We start from the raw sequence: 15,836 nt of genomic DNA, 5'->3' as shown, positions 1-15,836 counted from the left end.
CTAGAAGACAAGTTTAAACCACTCAGTTTATTCATAACATTCATATAACATGATAAGAAGCTTCTAAAATAAACTTTTTCAAGATAATTATTACCCTATGATCCAGTTAAAACATAAGATTTACCTAGGAAAAGCAAAATTATAACAATATTGAAGCCAATGAATATGATCTATTTCAATATTTCCAAATCTTAATGACAACTGCAAACGAGGTACAAAGTTTCAAAAACTGCAGAAACTATAATCCCATCAGCGCTTTTTTTTTGCTTAATAACTTTGATTGGTCTTCTATCCATCTGAACAATTAATGTCTTTCCCAACTATTAAACAGACAGTGTGTCAGTCAACAGCACAATGAAAAGCTCTCCACCAACTTACAAAATTTCCAATTTCCAAGCACATCTGTTGGAGGAGGGGAAGCATTCTAACCCATTTAATCATCCTGTCCAGTCCTTGGAAATCATAGTTATTCCTGCTCAGAAATTAAAACACATAGCTTTCTCTTAAGCCAAGTGAAGGTCCTCACTACAGTAAATATCACAGTCAGATTACACAGAATAACTAAGTTTTTGGCAACGCATTCTTTTCAAAGCCCAATAATTTTCATTTTTGTGAGGATCTGTCACTAAAATTTATTAATAACTAGGTGTTCTTGCCTGGAGAATCCCAGGCACAGGGGAGCCTGGTGGGCTGCTGTCTATGGGGTCACACAGAGTCGAACACGACTGAAGTGACGCAGCAGCAGCAGCAGGTGACAGCTTTCTTTATGAGTTCTGACTTGGCAACAAAGCATGAAGATTTGTGTTTTTACTAAGACTACTAGAAAACAACCTATGATAACCTTCTTTTAAGGAAATATACTTAAAATGTTCCACTGCTTAAAATCAAAAACATACTATAAACCAAATTCAGGCAAAGATGTAAAGAAACTGTAAACCCTTGTATATTACTGGTGGGAATGAAAAATGGTGCAAATACTGTGAAAGAGTATGGTAGTTCCTAAAATATTTAAACAGAATTACCGTATGATACAGGGCTTCCCCTGTGGCTCAGCTGGTAAAGAATTTGCCTGCAATGCAGGAGACCTGGGTTCGATCCCTGGGTTGGGAAAATCCCCTGGAGAAGGGAAAGACTACCCACTCTTAGTATTCTGGCCTGGAGAATTCCATGGACTGTATAGCCCATGGGGTCGCAAAGAGTCGAACACGGCTGAGTGACTTTCACTTCACTTCACCATGTGATCCAGCAGTTCTACTTTTCTTGGTATATAACCCAACCAGTCCATTCTGAAGGAGATCAGCCCTGGGTGTTCTTTGGAGGGTAAGATGCTGAAGCTGAAACTTCAGTACTTTGGCCACCTCATGTGAAGAGTGGACTCTTTGGAAAAGACTCTGATGCTGGGAGGGATTGGGAGCAGGAGGAAAAGGGGATGACAGAGGATGAGATGGCTGGATGTCATCACTGACTCGATGGACGTGAGTCTGAGTGAACTCCGAGAGTTGGTGACGGACAGGGAGGCCTGGCGTGCTGCGATTCATGGGGTCGCAAAGAGTCGGACACAACTGAGCGACTGAACTGAACCCAAAAGAATGAAACGAAAGCAGTCACATAGATATTTGTATACCCATGTTTACAGCAGTATTATTAACAATAGCCAAAGGTGGAAACAAGTCAAATTTGACTCAATAGGGTGGATAAACAAAATGTGGTACATATTCATACATACAATGAATATTTAGTCAGCCTTAAAAGAGACGTTGTGATACATGCTAAACAGGGATGAACCTTGAAGACCCCTATACTAAGTGAAATAACCCAACCATGAAAGGACAAACACTGTATGGCTGCACTTACAAGCCCTAAACAGAACAGGCAAATTCTCAGAGACAGACAACTTCACAGAATAAGGGATATCTGGGTTTAGAGGTGATACAATAAGTTGTGGAAATGGACAGTGTTGATGGGTGCACAACACTACGAATATATTTATTTCAGGAAACTGTACACTTAAAAAACAGTTATAATGGCCAACGTTTAGGAGAATGTGTTGAGCTCTTTCCAAATGCCCACATTTGCACATACCCCAAATTTAAGGATTCCTTCATCTATAAAATGTGGATAACTTCCACTTTAGAGGGAAGTTGTTGATAGGATGAAATATGATAATAAAGTAAGAACAATAAAGTCACATAGAGTTGTGGATGGCTTAACATTTATTTAAGCTCATTAATCTGAAAATGTGGCCCACTGGAGAAGGGAATGGCAAACCACTACAACATTCCTGCCTTGAGAACCCCATGAACAGTATAAAAAGGTAAAAATGGGAACGGGCTTCCCTTGTGGGTCAGACAGTAAAGCATCATCTGCCTACAATATGGGAGACCCAGGTTCGATCCCTGGGTCAGGAAGATCCCCTAGAGAAGGAAATGGCAACCCACTCCAGTATTCTTGCCTGGAAAATCCCATGGACAGAGGAGCCCAGTAGGCTACAGTCCATGGGGTCACAAAGAGTTGGACATGACCGAGTAACTTCACTTCAATGTATTTTTATACTTCATTAGCTTTAGGAGCTAAGCAGCACAGGATTTAGAGACAATATGGGGTCCTACAGCTGTGTTTTTTTCTTAGTATTCAATGTCAATGAGCAAAGCAACCAGACTCTTTCTTCAATTTAGAGGGAAATTTTGTTTGTGTTATTTTTTCTTAATTTTTTTATTCTTTGGCCTCACCTTGCAGCTTACAGGATCTTAGTTCCCAGACCAGGTATTCAATCTGGGCCCATAGCAATGAAAGCGCGGAGTCCTAACCACTGGACTGCCAAGAAACCCAGGAAAAAAAAGACCTTTTCGTTGCTTCTGTACTCTACCACCATCTGTTAAGTCAATCACAATGTGGTTTGGAAATCTCCTTTTTATTACAGTTTTTAAAAAGGCAGTACTCTTGGGTATTTCACTTCTCAATTTATAGATAGAAGCAACAGCAAGAGAAGAGACCCTTGACAATATAAAATGAAACGATTAATTCTTTCAATATTTCTCAGTCCCTGTATCTGCTGTGAGTATAGAGAAGTGAACACTGTACAGATGAAACTGAACATTCAGATGCTTTGTACAAATGAAGAAGCACACCTAATTCATATATAGCAAATGTTAACTTACCATAAAAAATGAAAATAATAATAGTCAAATGGTCAATTTTATTATGCACATTTTACAATTTAAACAGGGACTTCCCTGGTGGTCCAGTGGTTAAGAATGTATCTTGCAATGCAAGGGACACAGGTTCAATTCCTGTTCAGGGAACTTAGAGTCCACATGCCATGGAGCAGCTGAACCTGTGAGCCACAACTACTGAGTCTATACACTCCAGAGCCCATACCACAACTTGAGAGCCGTGTGCCACATCTACTGAAACCCCCATGCTCTGGGGCCCACGCTCCCCAAGTAGAGAATGTCTGTGCGCCACAACGAAAGGCCTTGTGTGCCACAACTAGGACTCAACATAGCCAAATAAATAAATATTTTAAAAATAAAATAAAATAAATCCAAATAAATTTATCCATCAGGAATTACAAGCCCTCCATGTATCCAATTCACCTTTTTCTATACTTCCTTCTTTCCTGTGGTATTAAAAAATCTTTTTTTGTATTAAATTCATCTCCTGGAGTAGGAAATAGCAACTCACTCCAGTGTTCCTGCCTGGAAAATTCCATGGACAGAGGAGCCTGGTGGGCTACAGTCCATGGGGTCAGAGAGTGGGACATGACTGAGCGCATGCGTGCGTGCACGCACACACACACACACACACACACACACACATAAAATGCTAAAATATCTTCCATTTGGCTAACTTTCCCAATGATTGCTGTCTTATTTCCTGCACAAACTTCTTGAAAAACATTCTGTTTTATTCTTCATGCTTCTTTGTAAAACCATTTGCTTAACCTCTTGTAATTCATCTTGGTCTATTCAATCTGTTCTCACAGGTCAAGAATCTCATACTAATTACTACGTTACTTTATTATATAATTAACCTAATTATTAGTTATTAGGTTATATTTATACCTTAGTGAGGTTATTGAATTTAATTAAACTTAATTCCCTTCTAGGGTATTAAAATCCTTTCTAATCATCTCATCCCTCTTCATACTTCTCTTATTTTTCCTTTATCGATTCTTTTTGACACCAATATTTACAATAGGCATTTCTAAAAGTTCTGTGCTTTACCTTTTCTTCTATGCTAGGATACTAGAAATGTTACCTACTTCCACAGCTTAAACTCCATGTGAATTACTCCAAAGTTTGTATCTTTGGGCCCTAAATTATCATTTTTCTAAATTTTAGTCTCATATTTCCACCTTTAGGGAAAAACACTGAAATTCTACCTGTACTTTCAAAATCAAAATAGGTCTAACAGAATTCATGTTACAGTCCCATCCGCTTGCCCCCTAATAACCAGTCTTTCTTTGTGGTTTCCTTACTTTTCTTATGCTACTATCACACTTTTAGCCACTCAAAATCCTACATTCATATACATGATTTCTCTCTTCCATATGCCCTGCCAAACCTGCCTTTAAATCTATCCTGCTCAATGAACTCACAAACCACCAACTTCCATTCCCACCCGCCACTCAGGTAGTCATTATTTCACTGTTGCAGCACTTATCACAGTGACCAGTGCTGTTAAACACCTAACTTGCCTGCTAGACTACCAGCCCCGTATAGCAAACAAGTTATACCCAAGCTGGGAATATCTGTCCCTGTTAACGGTATAACTAGGTTGGACCATGTAATTTATCACACAAAACAGTAAAAAAAAAAAAAAAAAGGCATAAAAATAGTTCAGCAAATACACAATGTTGTATGTCAATTATATCTAAATAAAGATGGGGGAAATATTTGTGCATTAAATCATCTATAAGAAGCTTGAACCAAGATACATACATATATATATATATGTATGTTAATACTTACACACTGTAACTCCAGTGCTTAGAGAAATGATTGCTACATACTAAGTACATACCATATATTGGTTTAATAAATCACATAAGAGGTACAATATTCACTTTTTCAACTTCTCTTCACTCTTTACTGCAAACTTACTTTTAGCAATATAGACAGAAAACGGCCTCTAACCGGCCAGCAATGACCTTGTAACTGCTAAATCCAAAAAACTCTGTTTTTAATTAACCTCTCTAAAATCTTTAAATACCACTGACCCCACCTCTCTCCTTCATGAAGTTGTGTTAAAATATGTGGTAAACATAATCCTAAGTATCTATCTTAAAACAAAGCTTACAATTTCCTTCCTATGTCCACCCTAGAAGAACTAAAAGATTTTAAATGTAACCAATATTCAGATCTTCCTTCTATATTTAACTACTGAAAAAATAATGTGATGAAGATGTGAAATTGATACTTACCTTGAAATAAGAGCCCCCATTTCACTGTTTTAGAAAAATAGACGGCATTACTTGTTTTTTTGAAAGTGAAGTTTTCATGGAAGACTTTTTCAGATTAGAAGATACACTACAGAAAAAAGGGTAAAGATAAAAGATATTAACACCTAAATGGACTAAATTAAAAATAATTAAATCACTTATATAACATAACTGCTTATAACTCTGTAATTTTGAATATCGGAAAAACACAGAAAACACATAAACCACAATATTTAAATCATAAAATGTTAGAGCTGAAAGGGAATTAACTTCATATCCTATTCAACTATCTGATCTCTTATGTAGATCACCTCCTTTTCCTTCAAACCTCTTTTCTGTAATATGCTAGCTATCTTTCTACTTTCCAAGCCACCCCTCCATCTACGTCATAAGTGGCTAACCATAAGTAGCTTTCCCGTTACTTCTTTAATGTAATGTTTGACACACACAAAATATATGGAAAGATGAATGTAAGCAAGCATAAAATAAACAGTTAATTGTAAATCTCCACATCACATAAGAACACCAATAACATAATCTAAGTGCTTCTGTCCTCCTAACCTTCATCCTAATTATGTCTTTTCCCATCATTTTTTAAAATATAACACTGTCACATATGTATATGTCCTTAAATAATATTTTGTTTAGGTATGTGCCCTCCCCCAACCAATCATCATTTTTTCAGCTTGATAAACTGATATGTTGAATGAAATATTTGGATGTGAACTTTTTCATGTGATATTTTTCTATGTTTTATCCATGTTACATTTTCACTGCCTTATATGATATTCCATAATATAAATGTACCACAATCTATTTATCTATTCGTTCTGTTGACAAACATCTGTATGGCTTACTTTTTTGCTTTTATCAACATTACTATTCAAGTCGCCAGGTATACTTTACAAGAATGTCTTTGGGATATGCAAAGTGGGAAACTGGTGGGTCACAAGGCATCCAAATTCTCAAATCTATCAAAAATGCCCAAGTGCCTTCAATTGGATCACCTTTCCAATTCACCAGTAGCATATGAACACATTTCCTCCAATACTAGGTAAAATCAAATTTTATAATTTGTAGCAGTCAGTCAGTCAGTTCAGTCACTCAGTCGTGTCCAGCTCTTTCTGACCCCATGAACCACAGCACTCCATGCCTCCCTGTCCATCACCAGCTCCCAGAGTCCACCCAAACCCATGTCCATCGGGTCGGTAATACCATCCAACCATCTCATCCTCTGTCGTCCCCTTCTCCTCCTGCCCTCAAACATTCCTAGCATGAGTCAGCTCTTTGCATCAAGTAGCCAAAGTATTAGAGTTTCACCTTCAACATCAGTCCTTCTAACGAACACCCAGGGCTGATCTCCTTTAGAATGGACTGGTTGGATCTCCTTGCAGTCCAAGGGACTCTCAAGAGTCTTCTCCAACACCACAGTTCAAAAGCATCAACTCTTGGGTGCTCAGCTTTCTTTATAGTCCAACTCGCACATCCATGCATGACCACTGGAAAAACCATAGCCTTGACTAGATGGACCTTTGTTAACAAAGTAATGTCTCTGCTTTTCAATATGCTATCTAGGTTGGTCATAAATAATTTTCCTTCCAAAAAGCAACCGTCTTTTAATTTCATGGCTGCAATCACCATCTGCAGTGATTTTGAATCCCAGAAAAATAAAGTCAGCCACTGTTTCCACTGTTTCCCCATCTATTTCCCATGAAGTGATGGGACCGGATGCCATGATCTTCGTTTTCTGAATGTTGAGCTTTAAGCCAACTTTTTCACTCTCCTCTTTTGCTTTCATCAAGAGGCTCTTTAGTTCTTCACTCTCTGCCATAAGGGTGGTGTCATTTGCATATCTGAGGTTATTGATATTTCTCCAAGCAATCTTGATTCCAGCTTGTGCTTCTGCCAGCCCAGCATTTCTCATGATGTACTCTGCATATAAATTAAATAAGCAGGGTGACAATACACAGCATTGATGTACTCGTTTTCCTATTTGGAACCAGTCTGTAGTTCCATGTCCAGTTCTAACTGTTACTTCCTGACCTGCATACAAGTTGCTCAAGAGGCAGGTCAGGTGGTCTGGTATTCCCATCTCTTTCAGGATTTTCCACAGTTTATTGTGATCCATGCAGTCAAAGGCTTTGGCATAGTCAATAAAGCAGAAATAGATGTTTTTCTGAAACTCGCTTGCTTTTTCCGATAATCCAGCAGATGTTGGCAATTTGATCTCTGGTTCCTCTGCCTTTTCGAAAACCAGCTTGGACATCTGGAAGTTCATGGTTCACGTATTGCTGAAGGCTGGCTTGGAGAATTTTGAGCATTACTGTACTACTGTGTGAGATGAGTGCAACTGTGTGGTAGTTTCAGCATTCTTTGGCACTGCCTTTCTTTGGGATTGAAATGAAAACACCTTTTCCAGTCCTGTGGCCCCTGCTGAGTTTTCCAAACTGGCTGGCATATTGAGTACAGCACCTTCACAGCATCATCTTTCAGGATTTGAAATAGCTCCACTGGAATTCCATCACCTCCACTAGCTTTTTCATAGTGATGCTTTCTAAGGCCCACTTGACTTCTCATTACAGGATGTCTGGCTCTAGGTGAGTGATTGCAGCATTGTGATTTACTGGGTCATGAAGATCTTTCTTGTACAGTTCTTCTATGTATTCTTGCCACCTCTTCCTAATATCTTCTGCTTCTGTTAGGTCCCTACCATTTCTGTCCTTTATTGAGCCCATCTCTACATGACATGTTTCCTTGGTATCTCTTTTCTTGAAAAGATCTCTAGTCTTTCCCATTCTGTTGTTTTCCTCTATTTCTCTGCATTGATCGCTGAAGGCTTTCTTATCTCTCCTTGCTATTCTTTGGAACTCTGCATTCAGATGCTTATATCTTTCCTTTTCTCCTAGCTTTTCGCTTCTCTTCTTTTCACAGCTATTTATAAGGCCTCCCCAGACAGCCATTTTGCTTTTCTGCATTTCTTTTTCTTGGAGATGGTCTTGATTCCTATATCCTGTATGATGCCACGAACCTCTGTCCAAAGTTCCTCAGGCATTCTGTCTATCAGATCTAGTCCCTTAAATCTATTTCTCACTTCCAGTGTAGTCTTAAAGGATTTGACTTAGGTCATACCTGAATGGTCTAGTGGTTTTCTCCACTTTCTTCAATTTCAGTCTGAATTTGGCAATAAGGAGTTCATGATCTGAGCCACAGTCAGCTCCAGGTCTTGTTTTTGCTGACTGCATAGAGCTTCTCCATTTTTGGCTGCAAAGAATATAATCAATTTTATTTTATGTATCGACCATCTGGTGACGTCCATGTGTAGAGTCTCTCTTGTGTTGTTGGAAGAGGGTGTTTGCTATGACCAGGGTGTTCTCTTGGCAGAACTCTATTAGCCTTTGCCCTGCTTCATTCTGTACTCCAAGGCCAAATCTGCCTGTTACTCCAGGTGTTTCTTGACTTCCTACTTTTGCATTCCAGTTCCCTAAAATGAAAAGGACATCTCTAGAAGGTTTTGTAGATCTTCATAGAACCATTCAACTTCAGCTTCTTTAGTGTTATTGGTCTGGGTATAGACTTGGATTACCATGATATTGAATGGTTTGCTTTGGAAACGACTGAGATCATTCTGTCATTTTTGAGACTGCATCCAAGTACTTACTGCATTTTGGACTCTTTCTCTTCACAAGTTTATTCATGATTCATGTTCCTTTCTGCATCCCTTTGTTCAGAATCTTTGACATTTTTATTGGATTGTCTCTTTCTTATTAAATAATACTCCTTGTTTTTCAGGACCAGGACTGGTTACGTAATCTGTAGTCCCAGTTACAATATAAAAAAGCAAAGCCACTTATTCAAAAATTAAGAATTTCAGGGACTTCCTTGGTGGTCCAGTGGTTAAAAATCTACTGTGGTTTTAATCCCTAGGAAGGGAACTAAAATCACACATGCCCTGAAGCAACTAAGCCAGAGAGCCACAACTACTGAGTCCCCATAGCACAACTAGAGAGTTTATGAGCTGCAACAAAAGATTCTCCCATGGCATAATAAGGTCCCACATGCCACAACTAAGACCCAACACAGCCAAATAAATAAAATAAATTTTATAAAATTAAGAATTTCAAGACTCTTGACAGCTTCGCATTAAAATAGACATAGGGGGATTTCCCTGTTGGTCCAGTGGTTCAGAATCCCCTTCCAACACAGGGGACACAGGTTGGATCCCTGATTCAGGAAGTTTCAAGATGCTGAGGGGCAACTAAGGCCATGTACCACAACTACTGAGCCCACGTTCTAGAGCCTGCACTCTGAAACAAGAGAAGCCACTGTGATGAGAAGCCCATGCACCACAACTAGCATTTTACCTTTATGACAGCAGCATCCTAATCATTAACTCATTTCTGGACTAGCCCATTCAAACTAAATTAGAACTTGTACCCCATGGTAGGTCTGGAATCATCTATCTATATTTCTCAGTAGTACTACAAGCCAGAATTTTTTTTTTTAATATTTATTTATTTGGCTGCGCCTGGTCTTAGTTGCAGTACTCTGGATCTTTGATCTTTGCTGGAGCATGTGGAATCTTTAGTTGTGGCATGTGGCATCTAGTTTCCCGAGCAGGAATCGAACCCAGGTCCCCTGCATTGGGAGCACACAGTCTTAGCCACTGGATCAGCAGGGGAAGTCCCCAAATCAGAAACTGTAATAAAAATTTCAAACATGCGGTTTGAATGTTTTACATTTAAAAGAAAGGAGAAAAGGCTGAAAAATCTTCAAGTTTCAATAAATTCAGTTCAGTCCAGTTGCTCAGTCGTATCTGACTCTTTGCGACCCCATGAATCACAGCACACCAGGCCTCCCTGTCCATCACCAACTCCCAGAGTTCACTCAAACTCACGTCCACTCAGTCGGTGATGCCATCCAGCCATCTCATCCTCTGTCGTCCCCTTTTCCTCCTGCCCCCAATCCCTCCCAGCATCAGAGTCTTTTCCAATGAGTCAATTCTTCACATGAGGTGGCCAAAGTACTGGAGTTTCAGCTTTAGCATCATTCCTTCCAAAGAACACCCAGGGCGGATCCCCTTTAGAATGGACTGGTTGGATCTCCTTGCAGTCCAGGAGACTCTCAAGAGTCTTCTCCAACACCACAGTTCAAAAGCATCAATTCTTCGGTGCTCAGCCTTCTTCACAGTCCAACTCTCACATCCATACATGACCACCGGAAAAACCATAACCTTGACTAGACGGACCTTAGTTGGCAAAGTGATGTCTCTGCTTTTGAATATACTATCTAGGTTGGTCATAACTTTTCTTCCAAGGAGTAAACGTCTTTCAATTTCATGGCTGCAGTCACCATCTGCAGTGATTTTGGAGCCCCAAAAAATAAAGTCTGACACTGTTTCCCCATCTATTTGCCATGAAATGATGGGACCAGATGCCATGATCTTCATTTTCTAAATGTTAGCAGGAATCAAAGGAGAGCATAACTGTTGCTATTAAAGTTGAAAATCTTCATTTGGAAACTTCAAAACAAAATTTGGCTAGGAAGCAAATAATTTAATTCCAGTCTTGGTTTCTTTGCTTTTGAAGTAAGGTCAATAATATGCTTTCTAAAATGAAAAGAATGTTATAATTTTAGAGTAATGTCAACATATATCAAACTGCTTACTTTCCCAAAAGTAAGGGAATTAGTCAACTCAAAAATTACCAACATGCTGGTGCAGGATGTTGACAGTGAGGGAGGCCATGCGGTGGGCAGGGGCGCGGGGAGGGTAGAGGTTGCATATATGGGAACTATGCACTTCTCATTCAATTTTACTATAAAACTAAAACAGCTCTTTAAAACAAACCAAAAAAAAAAAAAGTCCATTTAAAAGGGAAAAGAGAAAAGGAAAGCAAAAAGTAATAACTAATTTAATTCAGGCTATAAATGAATGTAAGTATAGTGCTTACTCTTGTTCAACAGTCAATTACTCTGACTTACTCAAACACAGAATTAAATACAATTTATTCTTAAAGTTCCTAGTATCCTTTAGATTAAAACAATGATATTAATAACCTAACACATGAAGATCCACTCAAAACTTCATTGTCAAAAGAAAACAGAACATATTAAGAGAACTTCTGGACAAATATTCATTAAATTTTAAAGGGGTGGGGGTTGGGGGAGGGGGGATTTCAAAAACTCATCCAAGCACTGAGAATGGCACATGATGATACCAAAACCCCCACACAAAGCACCACAACTAGAGAAGCCTGCAAGACCCAATGAACACCCAGCACAGTCAAAATTTAAAAGAAAAAAAAAATTCTAAATTCCAACATAAAAAAGAAACAAACTCACAGATACAAACTAACGATTGTGGGGGCAGAGTGGGGGCGTGTGACTCCCGTAGGGGATTAAGAAATACAAACTACTGTTAGGTGGAAGATCCCCAGAAGGGGTAAGATCCCCAGGAGAAGGTAATGGCAACCCACTCCCCCATATTCTTGCCTGGAGAATTCCATGGACAAAGGAGCATGGAGATCTACAGTCCATAGGGTTGCAAAGAACAGAACACAACTGAGTAACACACACACACACGCAAAGAGTTGGACACATATACCACACACACACACAGGAAATTAGGCATGAGCAACAGAGGGGTAACCTATTGAAAAGGATGCAAGCTGATTTCTCAACCCCACCCAAGACACGCCCAGGAAAGCTCAAGGATATGCTACAAAAAATAACCACAGAGATCTTCCAAGTCCTGCCCAGCACCCTAGCCACAATGTGGATACAAACTAGCCATAGGGGCTTGTCCAACTCCGACACAAGAGCCATTGATGCAAAGCTGTGTCCTCAAGTAACCTTAGGCAGCCAGGAGCCCATTATGGGTTCATAAATATTCTATACATACATACAACTGATTATAACAGACTGAATTATCGGAAAGACACACACTAGAGCTTGTTGTTACATCACGTGCAATTGTCAATCAAAACAGTCCACGCCCACCTAAATGAACATGTAACAGCCCAATTTTGCAGGGGCCCAGACATACCCCCTTCCCTGATTGGGCTTGAACGTACACCCAATTTGCATTCCCTTTCCTGATTGGTGGCGGGTACAAGCCCTATTTTGCAGAACCAAGAGGAAGTACAAAACGGAATGCCAAGAGGGATTGCTGCTTCTCCTTCAGGGTTGCCTGCTCCCAAGTCTCCGGTGTCCTCTATCCACTGTCTTCTTAATAAAAGTTCTATCTGCCTGAGCTGTAACCAGTCTGTTGTTTCAAATTCTTGCTACAAGACAAGAGCTGAGAAATCCTGCTTGCTTGAGCTATAGTAATTATAATTAGTCTGTCATGCAAAATCTTTGTTATGATGACACAGGAACTCAGGGAAAGAAATAAACTGACCTGTTATTATATATAAAATAAATAAGCTACAAGGATATACTGTACAGCACAGGCAGTTTGGTCAATATTTTACAAGAAGTATAAATGGAGTGTAAATGATAAAATGTTTGAATCATTATGTTGTACATATACCTCCAACCTAACATAAACTAATATTTTAGACTATCTCAATAAAATAAACCAATAAACAATGTTGATATTTTTAAAATAGCAATTCTTAAAATTTTATTTATTTTTGGCTGCGCTGGCTCTTCATTGCTGTGTGCAGGCTTTCTCTAGTTGTGGAGAGCTGGGACTACTCTTTGCTGCAATGCACAGGCTCCTCATTGCACTGGCTACTCAGGCTTCAGTAGTTGTGGCTTAGTGGCTCTTTGACATGGGTAATCTTCCTGGACCTGTGATCAAACCTGTGTCCCCCACATTAGCAGGGGGATTCTTAACCACAAGATCACCAGGCAAGTCCATAAAAATGATATAATTAAAAATTAAATTCTAAAAATCACTTCATGGTGGAGGTGCTAATCTCTCTCCTTTCCCTATTGGACCAAGAGTATTCCTCACATACTACCAAAAAGTCCTGGCCCTACATCAAAGGAATGTAATCTCTATTCTAACATTTATTTTTATAAAATGCAATTAGAACACTCAGAATATTCTTTGAAGGAATTCTCTGATGGTCCAGTGGTTGCTGCTGCTGCTAGGTCACTTCAGTCATGTCCGACTCTGTGCGACCCCATAGACGGCAGCCCACCAGGCTCCCCCGTCCCTGGGATTCTCCAGGCAAGAACTTAGGACTCTGCATTTCCACTGCAAAAGGCACGGAATCAATTCTAGTGAGAGAGCATGTGGGAGCTAGTATCCCACATGCTGACCGGTCCAGCTCTCCTCTCAAAAAAAGTTTCTTTGATACCCATGAAATCAAATACTTCTTGATTATCCAAGAAATAACCAGATTAAGACTACTAGTACATGAGTTTGTTAGTCTTTCTTTTTACAGGTGGAAATTATATATTTTGGCTTTTTTAAAAATACAGTTTCTGAAAGGACCAATACAGTCAGTAAATAAAGGGGGAAATTGGCAATCTTATTAATACTCTGAGTGAGTGAGTGAGTGAAGTCGCTCAGTCGTGTCCGACTCTTTGCGACCTCATGGACTATAGCCCACCAGGCTCCTCCCCGATGGGATTCTCCAAGCAAGGGTACTGGAGTAGGTTGCCATTTCCTTCTCCAGGGGACGTTCCCGACTCAGGGATCGAACCCGGGTCTCCTGCATTCCAGGAAGACGCTATAACCTGTGAGCCACCAGGGAAGCCCATTAATACTCTGGAAAATAAAAATTAAAACCTCAATAAGATACCACATGTGTACTCATCAGAATGGGTAAAAATTAAAGAAACTAATAATACCCAGGCTTGTTGAAAATGTACAGCAACGGAAATCTACATTGCTTATGACACAGAAATTCCACCCTAGATATAAATCCAAAAGAAATGTGTATATATTTCACCAAAAGATATTTACTAGAATGCTCACTGCAGCATTATTTCAGACTAGCCAAAAAAGTATAAATGTAAAACAGAATGGATAAATGATATATTAGCATAATACTGTATTGCAATGAAAATGAATTAAGTACCTTAGAGATAATTAAATATGGTCTGATATATTAAAAATATGCAAGATGCTAAGCAAAAGAAAAAGTACAGATAGTTGTTGTAATGTGTTTTGGGCAGAGGGATAAAGATGTAATCTATATTCATATTCTCTTTGGGCTTCCCTGGTGGCTCAGATGGTGAAGAATTTGCCTGCAGTGCAGGAGACCTGGGTTCAATCCCTGGGTAAGGAAGATCCCCTGGAGAAGGGAATGACAACCCACTCCAGTACAGAGGAGCCTGGCAGCCTAAAGTCCATGGAGCTGCAAACAGTCAGACATGACTGAGTGTCACGACAGCAATTAACACTACCACCACAATAAAAGACATTGGAAGATTACACAGAAACTAGTAATATTAGTTTCCTAGGCAGAGTCAGATGTTAGGCAATTGGGGTAGACATGAACTAGATAGTTGTAGAAGTGGGAGACTCTACTTTGTTTATACCTTTTAATCTTTGAACCACAGGAATCTATTACATATTACAAATATAAATAATTCAGAAAAAGGATTCAAAGACCACAGATATATATGTTTTAAATCTATTCAGATGAGTATCTGAATTACAAAAAGATATTTCAGCAATAAAAATGATTTGCAAACTTCAATAAAACAAAAATCATAAGTGATTCAAACATACACAAATAATGGGAATCACTCTTACACACTGTAAGAATGAGAACATATTTTTGTTCATTTTACTAAGCCACATGGAACAACTCACAATGACACTTAATAAGGATAAATGTTACGAATATATTGGAGTTTTCTCTTTTTTTGAAGGGGGAGATCAACTTAAACAAAAAGTATCAGTTCCAGAAGCTGGAAATCTGAAATTAGGCTGCCATCATGGTCAGGTTCTTGCTGAGGGACCTCTTCATGGTTTACAGATCACCATCTTCTCACTGTATCTTCATATGGTGCACAACAGAAGAGAGAGGCAGCAAGCTCTCTCAACTCTCCTTTTCTAAGGACACTAATGCCATAATGGAGCTTCCTGGTAGCTCAGATGGTCATGAATCTGCCTGCAACTTGGGAGACCCGGGTTCAATCCCTGGATCAGGAAGATTCCCTGGAGAAGGAAATGGCAACCCACTCCAGTATTCTTGCCTGGAGAATTCCATGGACAGAGGAACCTCGCAGGCTACAGTCCATGGGCTCCATAGAGAGTCAGATCTGACTGACAGGCTAACACACACTTTTAATGGCATAATGAGAGCTCTAATTTATGATCTGATTATCTTCTAAAGGCCCTCACCTTTTAATACCATCACAATGGGAATTAAAATAATAATATCACCAGTTTCAATGCTGAGCATTTTCACATGTATTATTTCAGAGAATC

At 39.2% G+C, this 15,836-nt stretch overlaps 1 protein-coding gene across 1 annotated transcript in view; it reads right to left on the bottom strand.

Annotated features, from left to right (window-relative positions):
* The window catches only part of PIK3CB (phosphatidylinositol-4,5-bisphosphate 3-kinase catalytic subunit beta), a 184,145-nt gene that overhangs the window by 121,918 nt on the left and 46,391 nt on the right, over positions 1-15,836 (bottom strand). The window contains exon 2 of the mRNA XM_069564200.1: positions 5,426-5,531. The gene's annotated coding sequence lies outside the window, so the exon portion shown is untranslated. The remainder of the gene's footprint in view (positions 1-5,425; positions 5,532-15,836) is intronic.

The sequence above is a fragment of the Ovis canadensis genome, chromosome 1, assembly GCF_042477335.2.
Source record: "Ovis canadensis isolate MfBH-ARS-UI-01 breed Bighorn chromosome 1, ARS-UI_OviCan_v2, whole genome shotgun sequence".
In the NCBI taxonomy this organism is placed as follows: Eukaryota; Metazoa; Chordata; class Mammalia; order Artiodactyla; family Bovidae; genus Ovis; species Ovis canadensis.
The sequence above is the reverse complement of the archived record's forward strand: the minus strand, read 5'-3'. Positions and strand labels throughout refer to the sequence as shown.